Source organism: Peromyscus leucopus, chromosome 12 (genome assembly GCF_004664715.2).
Source record: "Peromyscus leucopus breed LL Stock chromosome 12, UCI_PerLeu_2.1, whole genome shotgun sequence".
NCBI classification, from domain to species: Eukaryota; Metazoa; Chordata; class Mammalia; order Rodentia; family Cricetidae; genus Peromyscus; species Peromyscus leucopus.
In genome coordinates this window covers 80061062-80076346 of record NC_051073.1, presented here as the reverse complement: position 1 = coordinate 80076346, position 15285 = coordinate 80061062, and the positions used below count along the sequence as shown (strand labels likewise).

Below are 15285 nucleotides of genomic sequence, written 5' to 3'. Positions count from 1 at the left end.
GGGGGTAGGGGGAGTCCTCACAAGTGACCCTGAGATGGAAGCAATTAGACAGAGTTGTAAATGGCCTGGCTAAAATACTGGGGGGGGGGGGAGTCCTCACAAATGACCCTGAGATGGAGCAATTAGAGAGAGGATACTCATGGACTTTGGGGGTAGAATTTGAGGTTGAATCTCCACTTAGCTACTTCCCAGCTGTGTGGCATGGAAAGTTCATCCTTACTGGATGACGGTAAAGGTGAATCAAGAAGCCAGTGGTGCCAGGCAGTGCTGGCGCAGGCCTTTAATCCCAGGACTTGGGAAGCAGAGGCAGGGAGATCTCTGAGTTCAAGGCCAGCCTGTCTACAGAGCTAGTTCTAGGACAGTCAGGACTACACAAAGAAACCCTGTCTCAGAAAAACAAAAACAGAAGCCAGTGTGATAGCACCATGCACCCGTAATTCTGACTCTTGAGCGGTAGGAACAAGCAAATGAGAAGTTAGAGCCAATCAAAGGGCTGAGGCTGTAACTCAGTAATAGAATACTTCACTGGTATGCAGGTACCGTTCCCAAGTAACTGGCCTTGAAAAGATAGGTGCCCCAGGTGACACTAAACCCAAGCACAGTGACTAAAATTTGTAAAATTACATAAAAGTTTCAGTTGATGTAGGAAAACACTTAGCAAGCGGGGTCCTTGAAGAGTAGGCACAGAGATGTTACAGCCACTGTGGGTAACCTCATTGGGATTGCACAGTGTCCAACAGAGAGTAGAATGCGTCACAAAAGCCATGGAGCAGATGAACTCAAAAATATGCCCAAAGTATCCCGGGAAGTTCAGAGGCCAGTTTGAAAGGGTCTCAGGAGTCGCGCCTGCCTAGGAGAGGAGGCAGGTTGTAAGAGAGACCACCACCCACAAGGCGGAAGGGGCACGCAGAGGGTCCCTAGGGCCGCCGGAAGGGGCGCGCGGGTGCGTTGGCAGCGGCCGGCGGCGGCCGTTGGCTAACTGGCCTACCAAAGCTAGCTCTGGCTTCTTGCCCAGCTGCGGCCACAATGACAAAGGATTCACCCACCCCTTGGGTGGTGGCCGCGCGTCGCCCAAGAGCCAGGCAGCCCGGCCCAGCGGCAGCAGTGCTGGAGGAGCAGAGGCGAGAGTTAGAAAAACTGCGGGCAGAGCTGGAGGCCGAGCGCGCGCGCGCCGGCAGAACGGCGGCGTTTCGCAACCCAGTCGCGCCAGCTGCGGGAGTCCGCCGAGCAGGAGCGCAGCAGCTGGCTGACCATCTGCGCTCCAAGTGGAGGCTCGACGCCTCCGGGAGCTGCGGCAGCTGCAGGAGGAGGTGCAGCGCGAGCGTGAGGCCGAGATCCGGCAGCTGCTGCGCTGGAAGGAGGCAGAGCTTCGGCAGCTGCAGCAGCTGCTGCACCAGGAGCGCGATGTTATAGTGCGCCAGGCTCGGGAAGCTTCAGCGCCAACTGGCCCAGGAGCTAGTGAACCCGGTTACTGCGGACGCTCTGGGGCGCCTGAAGCCTCCGCGGCTCAATGCCACTGTCGCCTGCAGGAAGTGCTGGCGCTGCTGCGCTGGGAGACGGACGGCGAGCAAGCCGCGCGCATCCGCCACCTGCAGGCGGCGCTGGACGCGGAGCGCCAGCTCTTTTGTAAATACATAGTAGATCACTTCCGCTGGCAGCCCGCTTTGCGGAACCCACGGACCCCAAGCGGCGCATTCCTTGGAAGAGCCACCCCTAGAAGCCCAGAGCAACACTCGTGCACCCCAAAGCCTGCTCGTCGACTCGGATCTCTCGAAAGCCTGAGCAGTAGCATCAGAGTTAGCTCTCCAAACGACCTGCTGCCCACACGCGCCAGCTCCCTCGAATACTTAGCAACAGCACATTCCTGCTCACTCGACAGCACACTGAGTTGTCCCCGGGCTTCTGAGTCCGAGATAGGAACCTCTTCGACCAGCGCCCCCATCTCAGACACCTCCAGTCCCCATCCGCCGCCCAGCTACCATCAATACATAGAAAACCTACTGACCTGCAGGAAGAAAGACCTGAGAACAAGCCCAGTCAGGACTACAACGAACTGGTGAGGCAGAACTCAGAGCTGGCCGAGGCATTGCAGGTGCTGGTTCGCCGATGCTGTGACCTGCGCGAGGCATTGCAGGTGCTGATTCGCCGCTGCTGTGGCCTGCGCGAAAGAACTTGCAGCTGCGGCGCGCGGGCTTCTCCGATGAGGCCGATGAAAAAGTGAAGTGGTTCAAGGTGAAGCACGCAGAGCTGACCGACCTCGCTCAGCGCCTTGAAGACAGGGCCCGCAAGCTGCAGGAGACCAACCTTCGGGCGGTGAGCGCTCCTGTACCTGGTGAGAGCCTCGAGGACCTGGGTCAAGTGTTTGCCCGACATCGCGCTCAGGACCTGTCAGAAAGGCTGGCGTGCTGCAAGCCAAGGACCTGCAGATCGAAGCACTGAGGCGGGAGTGCCACCTGCTGCTGGCGCTCATGCCGCGGACCTTGGCAGCTTCGCTTCCTGGAGAGGGCGCCACCTGCGCGCAATGGTGCAACATCAATGACTTGGACCGCTGCAGCGTGAGTCTCAGCGGGAAGTGCTGCATCTGCAAATACAGTTGACTCTACATCAGAGTAAAGCCGGCGGCGCCCGGGCGGACGCAGGCAGCCTCAGCTCACCCTCCGAGACAGCACGACACCAGGTGCAGGCTCTGGAGCAGCAGCTGGGTGCACAGCGGCGGGAATGCGAGAAGCTGAGCGCCCAGGCAGCCGCCGCAGAGCGCGCTACGAGGAGACAGAGGCACAACTGCAGGCTGCGCTGCACAAGGGCGCCAGGCTGTCAGAGGAGAACATGAGGCTGCAGGCTCTGGCCACCTGGGTGAAGAAGATGGCAAGGAGAACAGCAGTGTTCCCCGGCAGCAAAGCCACGCGAGGCTGATGCAGAACTCGAAGTCAATGGCCTGCTGGCTGAGCAGCTGCTGCAACAAGCGGGATATGCGCAAGACAGGTGGTGGCAGCTGCAGCTACCAAAATAAAGTCCCGAGTGACCTCCAGGATTCAGGGAAAGAGATGCAGGGGTTGCAGTGTCAGCCTGGCCACCCCCCCGGAGACACTGGAGACCACCCAAGCTTCGAGTCCCAAGCCAGGAGTAGCAGGAGGTCCAAGTTCAAGCCAAAGTCTGAAGAACATGAATTGTCACTGCCTACCAGGGACATACAACCCCCCGTTTGTCTCTCCCAGCAGGAGAACTCAGTTACCCTTGGGGAACCAGCTGGTGTCCTCCAAGTGTCAGACAAGATTCCTACCAGTCAGCCTCTGGACTCCAGGCCCCAAGCCAAGAAAACCAGTTCACACTCAAACTCCTCCTCCGAGGTCGAGTCCATGTGGGCTACAGTGCCATCTTGCCTTTCTCTGGACATGGACACAGCAAGTGAAGTGGATGATTTAGAACCCGACAGTGTGTCCACTCCCCTGGAAGCGAGGAGCACTGAGCCTCCCACCACTCCCAAGCTCAAGATCTTCTTGGCTAGGTATAGCAACAATCCGTTTGAAGGGCCTAGTGAGCATTCTCAAGGCGAGCTACCCCTCACAGCCGGAGATTATGTATATGTCTTTGGACATGAATGAGGATGGCTTCTATGAAGGGGAGCTTGTGAATGGGCAGCGAGGCTAGTGCCCTCCAACTTAGTGGAACAGATTTCAGGAAGCCCTGTCCTGAACCACCTACTCCCCAAATCCCCCGAACTTGGTCCCACTGCACTGCCAGCTGAGCATAGCAAAGCCTTGAAGAAAGGCACCTTATTACTTGGGGAAGTTCAGGGATCACTGGAGAGAGGCCTATGCCAGGTGGGAAGGGCAGACTCTGAGACAGATATGGCAGTAAAGATTTTGGAAACCAAGACAGAAGCCTGCTGGCTGGACTTGAAACCAAGCATGGATGAGCAGAGTTTCTCCAGACCCTTCTGGAGGCTAAAGGAGTGTTCTGTCTGGCCCCCATGCAATTACGGCTACAGAATGTCACCGCTAACTCTGCCACGATTACGTGGGCCTCTGGCAGCAATACATACCCCATGTGGTGTACCTGGAAGATGAAGAGCATACCCTAACTCCCTCAGGTGTGAGCTGCTACACCTTCCAAGGCCTACATCCTGGCACCCGGTACCGGGTGAGGGTGGGGGTGCAGCTCCCTAGGGACCTGCTGCAGGTGCTCTGGGAAACAATGTCCTCCACTGTAACTTTTGATACACCTTTAGCAGGACCCCCTGACCCTCCTCTGGATGTGCTGGTGGAGCACCATGCCTCGCCAGGTGTCCTGGTGGTCAGCTGGCTCCCGGTGACTATTGACTCAGCTGGGTCCTCCAATGGAGTACAGGTCACTGGCTATGCTGTGTATGTGGATGGGTTCAAGGTGACAGAAGTTGCTGATGCCACTGCTGGAAACACCTTGCTAGAATTTTCCCAGCTTCATGTTCCCCTAGCATGCCAGAAGGTTTTGTGAGGACCATGTCACTCTATGGTGAGTCTCTGGATTCTGTACCTGCTCAGATCCCCGAGGACTGTTTCTCTTGTTACCCATTCCTGGAGACACCTCCCTTTAGCCTCACAGATGGTGACCCTTCTGCCTGTAGAGTTGTTTTCCCTGTTGGTCAACAGAAGCTGGTACAAGCTTCTCTGGCTACCAAGCCCGGCCCCCATAACCCTGGAAGCTGTGAGGAGCCTCAGGCTAAGTTTCTAGAAGCATTCCCTGAGGAACCCCCAAGGAAGCATTCACCAGTATCCGACCTGAGCTCAGACGGGGCAGACAAGCAAGTCCAGGTACCTACAGAAGCCTGGAAGGACTATGAAAAGGGCCCATCTTCTCAGGAGAGGTCCCAGAACCACAAGCCACCTCTGATCTTTGGCCAGTCTGGGGTGGAAGAAAACTGTTCCCTGCACTTGTGCATCAGTGGAAGACCCGCCCAGGATTCATCCATCTCTCCCCGGAGATTGGGCCCAGGGAAGTAGCGTGTTCAGAGAAGCCTGACCTTGAGAAAGCCCTCTTCAAAAGCAGTATGCCCCGATGCTGCCCCTCACCAGCCAGGCTCCATCCTGTGCCTGGCAGCTGACCTCCATCATGTTTTGGAGGAGAAGGAGGCTCTGTGTTTAAGTTCTCGGTGCACAGAGAAGCTAGGACAAAGAAAGAACAAGGTCCAAAGTGGACAAAGACCGGAGACTCCAGGAGGCGAGAGAGAGTGCCAGTTTGAGGAGCCTACCTCAGTGCTGTTGCCCAGTGCCAACCAGCAAGTCATTAGATGGCAAGTTGGTGGCCCTGAGCAGCTGGGCAGAAGCTAACAGCTCAGTCAGGGTCTTTATGGCCCTCTTTGATCACAGCCCCCTGGTGATGTCTGTCAATGCCAAGGCCGCAGAGGAGGAGCTGGTATTCCGGAAAGGGCAGTTGCTGAGAGTGTGGGGCTCACGGGATCCCCATGGCTTCTACCGTGGAGAGTGCAATGGACAAGTGGGCAAAGTCCCTGGGCACCTGGTAGCTGAGGTAGAGGTGGGCACTGAGCACTGGGGGGAGGCGGCAGTTTCCACCACAAGGGCATCTGCATTCCGAGGCTCAGCATGAAGGCTTGGAGCGGCTAACCAACTTCCAGGGATCTTTCGCGCCTCAAGGGGACTCCAGAACACCCACTCTGTGGACCCCAAAGACAATGGTGGCAGCTCTGGACTATGACCCCGGGATGGCAGAGCAGGGGTCCGGGCAAAGGGCAAGCTGGTGCTGAGGACTGGTGATGTGGTCACAGTTTATGGGCCTGTGGACCATAAGGGGTTCTACTATGGTGAGTATTGTGGACACAGAGGCCTGGTCCCAGCCCACCTGCTGGATGACCTGCCTGTCCATGGAGAGTAAGCACGACTCCTCTGTAGGGTGGTAGCCTCTGGCTGCCCACACCCCTTGGAAAGAGAAGCAAGCACGCATACTTTCACACAACACCCTCCTCACCAGTCTCCTTAAGCAACACTGGCTCCCGGCAACATCACCAGAAAGTGAGAACAGTCCTCAGATATCCTAGTGTCCAACAGAGGCAGGACTTAATCTGAGTTATTTCCAAAAGAAAACTAAACCAGCCAAGCCCGGAGAGTTTGATAGGCTATTTCAGACATGAATAACCATGATAGGTATTAGAACTGCCTTTTTCTGTGGTCAGTATGTTTTCTTTAGCAGGTTAACATTATCCATCCATTGCCTTGTATGAAAGTCTCAAAAAGTTGCATCTTAAAATAAAGAAGCAATCAGTATACTATTTTTCCTATCTTATGTTCAACCCTCATTAAAATGTTCATGAAAGGCTGGAGAGGTGGCTCAGCGATGAAGAGCACTGGCTACTCTTCCAGAGGAACCAGGTTAGAGTCCTAGCACCCACATGGCAGCTTATAACTGCCTGTAACTCCAGTTAACATACATTCACACAAAACATATGAGTGCTCATGAAATAAAATTTTAAAAAGTTCATAGAAAAAGAGAGCACTTGGGAGGTTAAAGCATCATGACCCAGGGAACAAGAGCATATGTTACCTCCTCTCTGCTCCCTTTTGCCCAGTGGGTGTGAAGTGGCAGCAGAAGCATTTTCCTGAAAGGGAAGGCACATCCTTGCCCTAGGGTGAGCCTTACTCAGGGCAGGCTGTTCAGCTAAAGGAACTCAAAGAGACGTAGCTGAGAAGTCCCTGGACTGGGGCTCTGTGCTGTGAGGTGGAGTCAGGTTCCTTACTGATGGTGCCCCCATGATGCTTTGTAAGAGATTCGCTTGGAAAGTATTTCATGCCAAACCTTGCAGAAAGATCTATGGGGATTCAAAGAAAACTGGTTCATGTCTGGAATCACACACCTCCTCCCATGGCTTTTGGGGCTCTCCAGGCCAGTGAACACGGAGAGCAGTCTTTATCCTTCTTCCTTTAGATCCAACAGTGTTGTCAGGGAAAGACTCTGCCTTCCCTAGTGTAGCCAGAAATGACTGGAAGCCCCTGAGGCAAAAATAGTGAGCCATCTTTGTTCCACTTGAGGAGGTTAATCTTCACTTGCAGACTGCTGTCTGAAAGTGGGAAGAAGAACAGGGCAATACAGAGACCCCTCAAAGAACATACAAACTCCTCGGAAAGCCACGGTGTACAGCCACACACTCCTTCACCATCTGAGACTGAGATTGTAGAGAGGAAATCCACCCGAGTCCCCACGGCCTGAGGGCCATTGTCCTTTCAGTCTCTATGACCCAGGAGGAACGGTCTCAGCTGGCTCTGTGGCTCATCGGGGCCCTGAGACCTGCTCGGCTTGCTGGACTTAACCTCCCACCTGGAGAGCAGGCAGGCCTTTTCTCTGACTCCAGTCGCAGCTGTGAACAACACTGTTCACTGTTTTTATCAGTGTATCTGTGTGTGTGTGTGTGGAACTCAGAGGACAAACTTGTGGAAATGAGTTCTCTCCTTCCACCATGTGGTGCCAGTGATGCAATTAAGGATTTTAGGCTTGGTAGCTAGCGCCATTACCTGCTGAGCCATCTTATAGGCCTCACAAGTTTTTTAAAATTGTTAGGCTGGGGTCCATGGTTCAGTATGTAAAGGCACCTGCAGCCAACCCTACACATTTGGATTCAGTCCCAAACCGACATTGTGGAAGGAGAGAGCTCTCTCTCTCAAGTTGTGCTGTGAGCCTGCTCCTGCCGTGGGGCCCACAGGCTACACACACACATACACAGCAAGTACAAAACCCACTGGGCATAATGGCCTACGCCGTTAACCCCAGTTTTCAGGAGGCAGAGGCAGGTGGATCTCAGTGAGTTCAAGGCCAGTCCGGTCTACATCGAGTTACAGGACAGCCAGGCTATAGAGAGACCCTGTACCACTCCCTGGTCAAAACAAAAACAAAACGAAACAAAAACCCCTGAAGGGGCTGGGGAGACAACTCCGCAGCTGAGAGCACTGGTGCTCCTCCAGAGGACCGGGGTTCAAGTCCAGACGGCTGCTCATAGCTGCCTGGACCTCCAGATCCAGGGCATCCAATACTCCCTTCTGGCCTCTGTGGCTCCGGGCACACATGGTGCGCACAAAATACACATAAAATAAATAAATCCTTAAAAAAAATTAAAATGTAAAAAGCAACCAAAATGTAAAATTCACTATTGCAAGAATTAGGGATGTAACTTGGTGTGGACCGTTTGCCTAGAATGTTCAAGGCCCTGTGTCTGACACACCTTGAATTAAAGTTTTCGGAGACAGTTTCTTTGTATTAGCCCTGGCTGTCCTGGAACTCACTCTACAGACCAGGCTGGCCTCAAACTCAGAGATCACCTGCCTTTGCCAACCAAAGCTTAAAGGCCTATGCCACCAGAGCCTGATTTAAAAAAAAAAAAAAAAAAAAAAAAATGGTTTTTTTTTAAGTTTTGTGTTTTCCAAGACAGGATTTCTCTGTGAAACAGTCCTTGGCTGTCCTGGAACTCCTTTGTAGACCAGGCTGGCCTCAAATTCACGGAGATCTGCCTGCCTCTGCCTTCTGAGTGCTGGATTAAAGCTATGGGCCACCACTGCCCGGCCAGCCACCATCTTCAGCACCTTTAACTACAGTCTCAACAAAAAGTCCCAGGAACTTTCATTTCACAAACTGAAACTAAATCTACCAAACTACAGTGCCCATCCCCCGTGAAGCTCCTCCCAACCACGAACTTCCCTGGAAACAGTGCCTGGAGTGCTTTCAGTCAGAGCTGTGACCAGGCCCCTGCAGTCTCCGGCAGGCTGCGTTCTCACCTACATATTCTCTCCGTTTTTCTTGCCTATTCCGCAACATTCCATCTGGGCAGACCTGTTTGGGCCACATTTACGTTATAAGACCTCATGTCAGAGAAAACAGGATTTTTCTTTTTTGTCACCTTGCATGGCTGGAATCCAGCAGGCTCCCCTCCCCACACACATACTGGGGAAGGGCATGCATGAGGTCAGAGAACAATCTAGAGTGGATGATCACTTTTATCCTGTGGGTCCCAGAAATCTGCCTCAGGTCCTTAGGCTTGGAAACACTTTTACCCACTGAGGCATATCCCTGGTTCCTCTCCCCGCCCCACACCCTCTTAGAGCACACTAGAATGTGCCCCCCACACCCACAGGAATCATTTCCCTAAGCACTGAAAACAAGAGTCAGGCCTGCACCGTCTGGCAACAAGCAGCAATCTTCTCACAGCCTCGCTCCCATACATCTTAAATCCCAGAGGTCATAGGAAATTTCAGTAAATAATTTTTAAAAATAGACTGGAAGAACAGGGCAGTGAAAGAGACAGGAAGCTGAAGAAGGCCTAAGTAGGACACTCGGGCAGGAAGGCATTGTTTGGGGCTCCGCTTGGTTCTTTGAAGAACCCTGAGGAGCTAGAGACCGTGAGCGGGAGAAGCGAAGACTGTGTGGGTCTTGAGAGGTCCTGAAGGCGACAAGCGAACCAGGAAGGACCTGGATGCGGTGTCTGTAGTAGGCCCCCTCCCTGGCTGACCGCATGGCTAGAGACCCCAAGTTCACTCCTGTCCGGAGGTAGCTAAGGAAGACCTGAAGGGCCTCTGCCGTGGGCAGGAGGACTTAAGTATGGGGATCATTGAGCTGGTGTTGACTGACAGTGTCCACCTTTGCCATTTGTCCCCCTTCTACCTGTTCCTGATGCTCCCTGACACTGTCCGCACCTGAACTGAAGGCGAACTGTTCCCTCCAGTTAGGTATTGTGGTAGGAGTAAGAGACCTTGTCTTAAAACAAAGCAGGTTGGAGCCTTTAGCTCAGTCTGTAGAGGGCTTGCTTGGTATACAGGAAGCGCTAGGTTGGACTCCTCACACTGAATACAATGGGCCCAGGGGTGCGTATCAGCAATCCCAGTGTTCAGAAGGGCAAGGCAGAAGAAGAGTTCAAGATCGTTCTCTTCAGTAACATACGGAGTGGGATGTTAGCCGTGTCTGCGTGAGATTCTATTTAACACAGGAGAAACTGGCTGTGGTGGCACCACCATTAATCCCAGTACTCGGGAGGCAGAGGCCACTCTGGTCTACAAAACAAGTCCCAAGAGAGCCAGGACTACCTAGGGAAACCCTCTCTCAAAAACCAAAACCAAGAGAAGTCAACCATGGAGCTGCAGAAATGGCTCAGCCATTAATAGCCATGGTTGTTGTTCTAACAACCAGTGCTGAATTCCCAGTACCCACATGGCAGCTCATAGCCTTCTGAAAACTCCAGGTTCAGGGATAGGATGCCCTCTTCTGACCTACCAGACACGCATATGTTGCACAGACATACATGCAAAAAACGCCCATACACAGAAAAAGATTTTTTTAATTATTTAGTTAGTTAGTTAATGTGCATTGATGTTTTCCCTGCATGCACGTCTGTGTGAGGGTGCTAGATCCTCTGGAACTGGAGTTACTGACAGTTGTGAGCTGTTATGTGGTGCTGAAGCCTGGTCCTCTGGAAGAGCAGCCACTGCTCTTAACCACTGAGTCATCTTTCCAACTCTTAGAAAAAGATTTTTTTATTTTTGTTTTCAAGGACAGGGTTTCTCTGTGTAACAACTTTGGCTGTCCTAGAACTTGATTTGTAGACCAGGCTGGCTTTGAACTCACAGAGATCTGCCTGCCTCTGCCTCCCAAGTGCTGGGATTAAAGATGTGTGCCTTTAGCCTCAATGAAACATTTCACTATTAGGATAAGAATTTATACTGTATGGGGCTGGAGAGATGATTCAGAGGTTAAGAGCACTGGCTGTTCTTCCAGAGGTCCTGAGTTCAATTCCCAGCACCCACATGGTAGCTCACAACCATCTGTAATGAAATCTGGTGCCCTCTTCTGGCCTGCAGGGACATGCAAACAGAACACTGTATACATAATAAATAAATAAATCTTTTAAAAAATGTATACTGTATCAAGCTGATAATAGAAAAATAAATAAATAAAAATGAAAAAATAAGATGTGTGCCTTTAGAGTGTGTGTGTATGTGTGTGTGTGTGTGTGTGTGTGTGTGTGTGTGTGTGTGAGCACAGGAGCCCACAGATGCTAATGACATCAGATCCCCTAGAGCTGGAGTTACAGGAACCAATCTCAGTACTCTGCAAGAAAAGTCTGCATCTTGACTGCTGAGCCTTCTTTCCAGCAGTTTCTTGTTTGATTCTCAACTTGAGTTTCCTCTCAAACATGGCCTTCTGAGGGGCCAATGAGATGGCTCAGCAGGCAAAGCAGATTGCTACCAGGCCTAATAAGTTACATTAAATCTTCATACCCCACATTGTGGAAAGAGATAGCTGAAGCCTGCCCAATTGTTCCAATGCAAATTGGAGAGAGAGAAACAGAGACAGAGAGAATATTAACTTAATGTTTTTCTTTTATTTAATGGCCTTCGATCTACCCTGAGGCTTCAGCTAGATCATGCCAACTTCTTCAAAAGTTGCCTTATAATCCCAACACTAGGGTACAGGGAGGGGGATCAGGAGTTGAAGAGTAGCCTAAGCTACAAAGCTGGTGGAGGCTAGCCTGGTCTATATAAGACCAGGTCTCAAAAAACTGTCCTTAGTGGCATAGTGGCACACACCTTTAATCCCGGCACTCGGAGGCAGAGGCAGGCAGATCTCTGTGAGTTCAAGGCCAGCCTGGTCTACAGAGTGAGTTCTAGGACAGCTCCGGCTACATAGTGAGATCCTGTTTAAAAAAAAAAAAAAAAACCAAGGGAAAAAATTCCAAATGGTGAGGGTGAGACAAAGAAGGAGGAAAATGAAAGAGAAAGTAATAAACAAATTCATGGAGTTATACTTAATTTGGGTAAAAACCTCAGGTTTTGCTATGAGTGAATGAGCTTGTTTTTCTCACTGTCCAGAAAGGCTCAAGTCAACCTGGCATTTGCTGTAGCTCTCTGGGGAAATAAGATGAAGGAAGATACTTGCTTGAAAAAAAAAAAAAAAAGAAAGAAAGAAAAAAAGAAAAGAAAAGAAACGAAACATTGTTCCTCATCATCTCTTCGGGAAACTATCTTTATCTCAATCCTTCCTGATTAACTGACCTTCCTGCGTGCTGGAACAGCCCCAGGCATAAAACCCAACCCCTAGAATTACTCATTTACCCCAGTACCTCCCCAGCTAACAATGCCTTTACCTTCTGTACCTTAGGAAAGGATCAACCTACTTGTGGCTGAGACCACCTCAAGAAAGCATTGGCTTTCAAGTGCCCTTTGGGGACTGCAGAGTCCTAACTTTGTGCCTTAGCTCACATTTTTCTATTCCAACAGCTTTGTCCAGAGTTCTGTTCAGCTCTCCTTTACAGATGGGGAGACACTGGTTCAGAGAGCAGAGGTCATCTGCCAAGGTCGGTCAGCAAGTCGGTGGCAGGGAGGGCCTGGGTCTGAGACCAGGTGTGTTCCTTTGCCCTCACGTCCTTATCTGGAAGATTCCTTCCCCACCCGCTGGGGAGAAGGAACAGGGTCTAGGGAGGAGGCAGAGGGAGGGTTAGGAATTCAAATTGGTTAGGACTTGGGGGAGGGGGGAGGGAGTGGCAGCTGCTAGGACTTGGGCAACAGGTCCTGAGCCCGAGCAGCACTGGGAAGGGGCCTGGAGCAGATCCTGCCTGCTGAGTCAGAGACACCTGAGGGATTCCAGGTGGAAGCAGAGATTTCAGAGAGGTGGATCTGGGTTGGGCCCCCGAAAAAGCATCCCAAGGTGTTAGGCCAAGGGGTAGAGCTTGGTGATGAGGGCCCACCCCAGGAGAAAGAGGCCTCAGAGAGGGTAGAGGGCCGCGTTTTCCAGAAGCTGGAGTGGTCAGCTGCCACAAGGTCAGGCCAGATAAGAGCGGCGGTAAGGCCCAGCCTCCCTTGTGATTATGACCAAAGGCTCCTGTCCCAGGCCCCGGGGCTTCCTGGTGTCCTGGCCAGGCAGGAGATAGCCCCTCCCCCACTGCCACGAGAGCACCATCAGAACCTGGTGATGGGGAGGATTGAGATGTGGACATTTTGAGCCTTTTCGCACCTGTTCTTGGTCAGCTCCTAGCCGCCTGGAGATTCTTGGTGCCTCAGGACCCTCTCACCCCGCGTACGCTGAAATCTGTTCTCACTATTTCTGTCCTCTCAGCTGCTGGGAAGGAACCTTGGGTAGGGAATCGGCATGTGGCCTAACCTGTGCCCTCTTTCCCCTGGAATACCCTCTCTGCCCATTTCTCTACACAGCCATGCATGGAGATGCTGAGCGCATGCTGCCCGCCGATCTGCCTTCCTCACATTCACCCTAGCCTAGGAAGTGAATATGGCTATTTATTCCCATTTTACAGGTGAGAAAACCACAGCCCACAGAGGTCAGTTCTGGGGCAACAGGCTGATCGACAATAAACATAGCTAGGATTCGAAGCCATGGGGTGCCCACAGAAGGGCAGGCTTGTGTCCTGTCTGTCTCTGAGTGCTCTGCTCTCACCATTGCTCACCCCTGCCCCGGATCACAGCACCCTGTGGACAGATTCCAGGAAGACCCTGACGTCAAGTGACAGACTCGGGAAATCCAGGGTCAGGTGAAACAGATGGACAAGGTAGTTTTAAGACTCATCGGGTAAAACTCGCTGGCTTCTTTCTTTTCTCTTCTTTTCTTTCTTTCTTTTTCTTAAGGAAGGGAGAAAAGGTTCATTTGGGCTTATAGTTTGAGGCTACAGCCTGAACAGGAAGTGGTGTTGGTAGGCTTCTGAGGCAGCTACAAACATTGTGTACTTGGTTGGAGTCAGGAGCAGAAAGAGAAAACTCCTCCTCACAGTTTTTTTTCTTTTTCTTTTGTTTTTGTTTTTGAAGACAGAGTTTCCCTGTAAAGTTTTGGTGCCTGTCCTGGATCTCACTCTGTAGACCAGGCTGGCCTCAAACTCACTGAGATTCCGCCTGCCTCTGCCTCCCAAGTGCTGGGATTAAAGGCGTGCGCCACCACTGCCTGACTTTTTTTTTTTTTTTTTTTTTTTTTTTTAATGAAGGGTCTGGTTGAATCCAGACTGAAACTTGATTTGTGGCAGATGACCTTCAACATCTGACCCCCTGCCTCCACTTCCTGAGTACTAGACTAGGTAAAGAGCTCTTACCACCACATGCCATTTATTCCACACTGAGGGTCAAAACTAGTGCTTTTTCTCTTGTTAAGCAAGTATTTGACCAACTAAATTACACCTCTAGCCTCACTGCAATTGTTTTTCTAAAAAGCAAGCCCTGGTGGTGACACGCTCCTGTAGTCCTGGCTACACAGGGGGTAAACACTATTTAGAGAATGGGCTGGGGAGGTGGTTGAGTGAGTGAGACAGCTTGATGCTTAAGCATGAGGACTTACCTGAGTTTGAATCCTCGGCACCCATGTAAACACACACAGATAGTACATAAACAAAATTAACATCCACCTAGATTTCTGTAATCCAAAAGTGGAAACAAGAGTGTTGCATATCAAGCGGACATTGAAGTCCCATAGGGAGATTCTGCCAATAAATAATAAAGTTTCTGTTTGTTTGTTTGGGGGCTGTCCTGGAACTTGCTCTGTAGACCAGACTGACCTTGAACTCAGAGATCCGCCTGCCTCTGCTTGCTGAGTGCTGGGATTAGAGCTGTGTGCCATCACATCTGGAAACACTCTTACCCAGAGCAGTAAAGGTCCCCATACAGCTGGAATTACAGGCAATTGAAAGCTTCTTGATAAGGTTGTTAGAATCTGAACCTAGGTACCCTCTTAACTGCTGATCCTCCAAATATTCTTCTTTGAGAAAATTATTTATGGCCAGGCAGCGGTGACTCAAACCTGTAATCCTAGCACTCAGGAGGTAGAGGCAGGCAAATCTCTGAGTTACAGGACAGGCATGGCTACACAGAGAAACCCTGTCTCAAACATAACAAAATTCTTTATGGGGCTGGAGTGTTGGCTCAGTGGTAAGAGCATTGGCTGCTTTTCTTAGGACCCAGGTTCAATCCCCAGCACCCATATGACAGCCCACAACCACCTGCTACTCTAGTTCCAGGGGATCTGACATCTTTTGGCCTCTGTGAGCACCTGCACTCACTTGCTTATACTCACACACAAACACATAATTAAAATAAATAGATCCTTTATATTTTTGTTAATGACACTCTATTTATTGGTGGTGTGCACATGCCCTGGTTCAAGTGTGGATGTCAGAAAATAACCTCCTTTCAGGAGTCAGCTCGCTCTGTCTGCCCAGTGGGTCTTGTGGATAGAACTCAGGTATTCCAGCTTTCAGCAAGAGCCTCTGCGTGTTGAGCCATCCTACCAGCCTCTAAATAAAAAAAAACACAAAAAGTAAGATTA

At 51.3% G+C, this 15285-nt stretch overlaps 1 pseudogene; it reads left to right on the top strand.

Annotated features, from left to right (window-relative positions):
- Nucleotides 1-1026: 1026 nt before the first annotated feature.
- On the top strand, nt 1027-6254 carry LOC114682730 (annotated as a pseudogene).
- The last annotated feature ends 9031 nt before the right edge of the window (nt 6255-15285 follow it).